The sequence below is a fragment of the Callithrix jacchus genome, chromosome 2 (genome assembly GCF_049354715.1).
Source record: "Callithrix jacchus isolate 240 chromosome 2, calJac240_pri, whole genome shotgun sequence".
In the NCBI taxonomy this organism is placed as follows: Eukaryota; Metazoa; Chordata; class Mammalia; order Primates; family Cebidae; genus Callithrix; species Callithrix jacchus.
In genome coordinates, this window is record NC_133503.1 from 84,510,944 (window position 1) to 84,517,657 (window position 6,714).

Below are 6,714 nucleotides of genomic sequence, written 5' to 3' on the forward strand. Positions count from 1 at the left end.
TTTCATACTGAATAGTTTAATAATATTTTCTGTCCTGATATGAGATGTTATTTGATACCCCTGATACATGTAACACCTTAATAACTCTTTGAGATGTTGACTCAAACCATAAGCTTTTTCTAAACAACCTAAATACTCCTCACTTGGAGAACTGATATAGTAAATTATAGTATTTCCATCCCAATGATATCATGTAGACATAAAAAGAATGAGCTCATTTATATGATATGTACTGATCTGGGAAGATGTTTATCATATATTCTTAAGTAAAAAAGTAATTGCAGGAAAAGCTATAATAGTGAAATTCTCATTTTTGCAAGAAGAAAATTGCATGTGATGTATACGCTTATAAATGCGTGGAAGCAAACTATGCAAGAGAATGTAGTAAACCACGGAGAAACATTTCTGCTGGAGAAGAGAGTATGGTTAGAAGGAGACTTGAAAGGAAACGTACTCCTTTTTGCTTGATATACACCTGAATTTTGTATTTATTAGTAGTAGTATTTTTACTTTATGAGATGAACATAATTATTTTTACTTAGTATTCCAATTTAAAACTCAATAGGAATTACATCAAGAAAATGGCCTCAGCATGCCTATATAATTTAACACCCAAAACTCCACTGGAATGACAGAAAATAACCTTTAAGAGTGCTACAAAGCAACATGGGTTACCGTAAGTGCACTATATTATCTTGAGAAATTCCTGAAAGAGAAAAGGCAGCAGAGAAGCACATGGACAGAAGAAAGCTATCACAAACGTGGTATCAGTAACACTAACAATAACCTAACATTTAGGAAGTTCAATAGAGGTTCCACAGTAATCCCCAAAGCACCAAAGAATCACATTTGAAAGAGCTACATTAGTAGGGTCCAGTTCCTTGCTCCTTTGCCACATCAATGGAGCAGCAGGAAACAAAGGCTTTTTGCCACCAGATTATTGCTCTAACTTCTTTCCAAATAAAATAAGAAGGCCTCCAGTTTGTGAATTCAAGCTGGAGAGGAGCCCTAGGTAAACCAAGGTCTACCCAAGGGCCTGGAGGGGGGAACATATGCACACTGGATGCAGCTGCCTTCCTTTCCTTTTGCATAGCATTTTTTACTAGGATAAAACCTTGAATAGGCAATTCTTTTTTTTTTTTTTTTTTTTTTTTAGACGGAGTTTCCGCTCTTGTTACCCAGGCTGGAGTGCAATGGTGAGATCTCGGCTCACCGCAACCTCCACCCCCTGGGTTCAGGCAATTCTCCTGCCTCAGCTTCCTGAGTAGCTGGGATTACGGGCACGCGCCACCACGCCCAGCTAATTTTTTTGTAATTTTAGTAGAGACAGGGTTTCACCATGTTGACCTGGATGGTCTCGATCTCTTGGCCTCGTGATCCACCCGCCTCGGCCTCCCAAAGTGCTGGGATTACAGGAGTGAGCCACCGCTCCCGGTCGAATAAGCAATTCTTAAAAAAAAAAAAAAAGTATTTCCACAGGTTTTTGGGGAACAGATGGTGTGTGGTTACGTAAATTCTTTAGAGGTGATTTGTGAGAGTTTGGTACACCCATTACCCGAGTAGTGTACACTGAACCCAATTTGTAGTCTTTTATCCCTCACTCCCTTCCCACCCTTCCCCCCTGAGACCCAAAAGTCCATTGTGTCATTCTTTTTTTTTCCTCTTTTACCTATGTGTCCAAGGCATGAACCAGGCATGGGCACAGATCAAAAGCCAAGCTGGGATGAACAAGCGGATGCTTTGTCCCTGGCTGATATGAGATGGGCACCACCAACTAGATGCCAGACGCCACTCTACCCAGGTCAGGGACAAACTCTGCTGCTCAGGCTGTAGTGCAATGGCATGATGTTGGCTCACTGCAACCTCTGTCCTCCCAGGTTCAAGCGATTCTGCCTCAGGCTGCGCCACCACCCAGCTAATTATTGTATTTTTAGTAGAGATGGGTTTTCACCATGTTGGCCGGGCTGATCTCGAATTCCTGACCTCAGGTGATCCGCCTACCTCGGCCTCCCAAAGTGCTGATATTACAGGCGTGAGCCACCACGCCTAGCCCCTCTCTACTGACTCTTTTCTCTCGGCATGTTAAGAATGTTGAAGGCTGTTTCACAGGAAACAACAACAAAAGCCTTCTCCCAGACTCTTTCTTCAAGTGATCCTTCTCTCTTCCCTTTCAACAACAAGTTTCTAAGAGTAGACTTCATTTGATCTCTGGTTCCTGTCTATTTCAGTCCCAAACCTATTGTAGTCAATGAGTTGTTGCTACCATTTCACTGACATTGCTCCTTCTAAGATCACTAATGGCTTCTCCAAAACTAAAAACCAATGGAGACCTTTCCATCTGAAACTTACTTGATTTCCCTGGCTCCTTTGGAATTGTTGGTCACTCTCTCCTCAGAGCTGTTCTTCGCTGGTTTAAAAAAAAATCTCTCTTTAACTGGCATGGTGGCGCACACCAGTAATCCAGCACTTTGGGAGGCTGAGGCAGGCAGATCACGAGGTCAAGAGATCGAGACTATCCTACTACAAATACAAAAATTAGCTGGGCATGGTGGCGTTTGCCTGTAGTCCTAGCTACTTGGGAGGCTGAGACAGGAGAATCTGGGAGGCAGAGGTTACAGTGAGCCAAGATCCCACCACTTTACTCCAGCCTAGCGACAGAGCAAGACTCCTACTCAAAAACAAAAACAAAAACAAACACACACAAAAAAATCCCTCTTCTCACTCATTTAAGCCCTTTTATTTTTTTGCCTCATACTTAGGTTGTATTTATTTATTTATTTTTCCAGAAGCTCTTTCTTGAAAACTTAGATGTTGTTGTTCTCCAGGGACCCCATTTTCTTTTTTCTTTTTTTTTTTTGAGACGGAGTTTCGCTCTTGTTACCCAGGCTGGAGTGCAATGGCGCGATCTCGGCTCACTGCAACCTCCGCCTCCTGGGTTCAGGCAATTCTCCTGCCTCAGCCTCCTGAGTAGCTGGGATTACAGGCACGCCCACCATGCCCAGCTAATTTTTTGTATTTTTAGTAGAGATGGGGTTTCACCATGTTGACCAGGATGGTCTCAATTTCTTGACCTTGTGATCCACCCGCCTCTGCCTCCCTAAGTGCTGGGATTACAGGCTTGAGCCACCGTGCCCGGCCCCCATTTTTAACTCTATGTTCCATTTGTTGACATTAACTTTTGTTTCATTCAACAGGTTTTCATTCATAAAGACCTCTCTCTGATTCTATTTGTGTATTTAATTTGGCTGTAAAATAATTTTGCAGAATTTGGTCTTTCTAATTTGAGGGTTTCTAAATTCAGAGTTGTCTCACTGCAAGTTTATTGTTCTCCTTTGTGAATATACTCATTGGCTTCAGCGTATCTCCATATAGCCTGAGCTGCTTGCGATTTATTACTGTCCCTTATATTTTTGGGAAATCCATTCTCTCTACTATTTATAAATAGAAGTTCAATATAAATTCATTAATTTAACAAATGTTTTAAGCATTATAATTTTCAAGAACTTGTCCAGGCACATATGATATGATTCATTACTATCTCTTGGAACTTTTCTATCTTTTCTTTTTATATATGTCAGTAAGAAACTGTAAATGATAAGAGATTCAGGAATTTTCCATAGTACCTATTGGGGTAGGCCATTGTCCTCTGAGAAAGTCAAACTCCACTCTAAAGGGGATAAAGGCAGCTGTGTAATCCAGTCTGGATGACAGCACGGTTTGAGGCACATTACAAAAGATTGCCCTTCGTTAGGGTGACACAGCACAGAGGCAGGGCACTCAGCCTGGTGAGCAGAGCATGGCCTGATGTCAGCATCCATTGTTCCCTCAGCAGAACACCGTTGTGCTGGTTCATATGACCCTATCTACAATAAGACTTCAGCTTACAGCCTGACCAGCATTCCCTCCCTTTAAGACCCCTAAAATCTAGCCATGCTGGACAACCCTGGTGCCCCATTTTCTCTTGCCCCTACATATATGCTCATTATATTTCCTCTGCTTGGAAATACAATCTTAACAATTTAACCTACTTTGTTTCTAGAACCTATACTGACTCCTTAAAGTTAGCTTTTCCTTTTCCCCTAAAGCAATGCTTTTTTCTACTTATTATTATAAATCACATTCTTTTCATAGTTTGGTGTCTTATCTCTTCTAGGAAACTTGAAGCCTCTGGAGGGCAGAGATGATGTCTTTTCCTTTTCATATCTTCTTTGAAACTTACATAACACAATAGAGGTTTGTTGAGTTACTACATGAATATCTCAAACTTAATTACAGGAAATGAGTTGACATTTGTAAAATGCTTAGCATGGTGCCTTGCACAGAATAAGTGCTATACAAGTGTTTCTTTTTCTTTTTTTTTTGAGACGGAGTCTTACTCTGTTACCAGACTGGAGTGCAGTGGTGCAATCTGGGCTCACTGCAATCTCTGCCTCCAGGGTTCAAATGATTATCCTCCCTCACGCTCCCAAGTATCTGGGACTACAGGCACACACCACCACGTCCAGCTAATTTTTTTTTTTTTTTTAAGTAGAGACGAGGTTTCACCATGTTGGCCAGGATGGTCTCTATCTTTGACCTGTGATTCATCTGCCTTAGACTCCCAAAGTGCTGGGATCGCAGGTGTGCGCCACTGTGCCTGGCCCCAGGTGTTTCTTAAATAAAGTGAAAGGATATTAGGAGATAAGTTTGAATTTGGAAGGACCATTGTTATAATTAATGAAAACTGGGTCTATAATTTATTAATAGACTCAGAGATACTTTCCTCTTTATCACTAGACTTTTACTAATATGGAACCATGGATAGAAACATTGCTTTCTTTTTATATTCTGTTCCTTTTTCTAATTACATATCATTTTTCTTACAGTGATAGTTAAATCTCATTATATTTAATGATTTATCCATTTTCTGCTATAACAGTTTTATCAGTGACTCCTTGTGTTATAACCTCATTATTTCACAAAATTATGTCCTATTTGTTAAGAATAGTAACTGTTACAACGATTTTATCTTTCTCAATGCCCTTTTTAATGTCAATGTCTTAGACCTCTTTGTGAAAAGATTAAACATTTTTCTCTTCATTTAGTCTAATTCTGTTCAATGTTGCTTATATTATATAGTGTCTTTCACTGTATCCTGCCATTTTATTTAAAGAATTTAATTCTGGATAGGCATGGTGGCTCATCCTTGTAATCCCAGTGCTTTGGGAGGCCAAGGCAGAAGGACTGCTTAAGTCCAGGAGTTCAAGACCAGCCTTGTCAGCAAAGCAAGATCCCCATCTCTACAAAAACGAAAATTAAAAAATTAGCCAAGTGTGGTGGTGGGCACCTGTAGTCCCAGCTACTCAGGAGGCTGAGGCATAAGAATGGCTTAGGCCCGGGATTTCAATGCTACAGTGAGCTATGATCATGCCACTGCACTCCAGCCTAGGAGACAGAGGAAGAGCCCACCTTAGGAAGAAAAAAATAAAAGAATTGAATTCTGTGTCTGAATAGTGTGTTTCATTTCTACAGCTCTATTTCTTTGAATAAGACAGAAAACATGTACTGCAGAAATCTAAACTACCAAATTTGTCTTTCTTTTAAAGCATACTATCCCTGGAATAAAATACTGAATCTTTGTTCCTTAATTTTGATTGAATATATTTCTTTCTTGGATTGATATTTTTTTACTTCCTAATTGAAAAACAGTAGAATGCCCGGGCACGGTGGTTCACGCCTATAATCCCAGCACTTTGGGGGCCGAGGCAGGTGGATCACGAAGTCAAGAGATGGAGACCATCCTGGTCAACAAGGTGAAACACCGTCTCTACTAAAAACACAAAAATTAGCTGGGCATGGTGGCTCACACCTGTAGTCCCAGCTACTCGGGAGGCTGAGGCAGGAGAATCACTTGAACCCAGGAGGCGGAGGTTGCAGAGAGCCGAGATCGCGGCATTACACTCCAGTCTGGGTAACAAGAGTGAAACTCCGTCTCAAAAAAGAAAAGAAAAGAAAAACAGTAGATACAGGAAAGTCATAAAGTATTCAACTAAGTCTCCTAGATGCATGTTGAAAATATAAATAACAGCTGGGTGTCGTGGTGGCTCAGGCCTGTAATCCAAGCACTTTGGGAGGCTGAGATGGGTGGATCGACTGAGGTCAGGAGTTTGAGACTGCCCTGGCCCACATGGTGAAACCCCCCACCTCTACTAAAAATACAAAAATTAGCCGGGCATAGTGTTGCATGCCTGTAATCCCAGCCACTTGGGAGGCTGAGGCAGAAGAATCGCTGGAACCCAGGAGGCAGAGGTTGCAGTGAGCTTAGATAGAGCCATTTCACTCCAGCCTGGGTGACAAAGCCAAAAAAAAAAAAAAAAAGAAAAAGAAAGAAAAGATAAATTTTACCCCAATGTATTAATGCAAAAACTGTTCTAAAGCCAAGCGATTAATTGTGTTGCTGAAGCGCTCCTTCCTTCCCCAGGACGTGGTAGGCTTTTTTTGTTTGTTTGTTTTTGAGAGGGTCTTGCTCTTTTGCCCCTGTTGGAGTACACTGGCATAGCTCACTGTAGTGAGCCTTGAACTCCTGGGCTCAAGTGATCCTCCTGCCTCGGCCTCTCAAGTAGCTGGGACTATAGTCATGTATCACCACACTCACCTAATTTTAAAAGTTTTTTGTAGAGACATGGTCATGTTATGTTACCCAGTCTGGTCTCAGACTCCCGGCCTCAAGCAATC

General features: G+C 41.3%; 1 pseudogene; it reads right to left on the reverse strand.

Annotated features, from left to right (window-relative positions):
- Nucleotides 1-1,669: 1,669 nt before the first annotated feature.
- Nucleotides 1,670-1,811, reverse strand: LOC118151953 (small nucleolar RNA SNORA48; annotated as a pseudogene).
- Nucleotides 1,812-6,714: the final 4,903 nt, after the last annotated feature.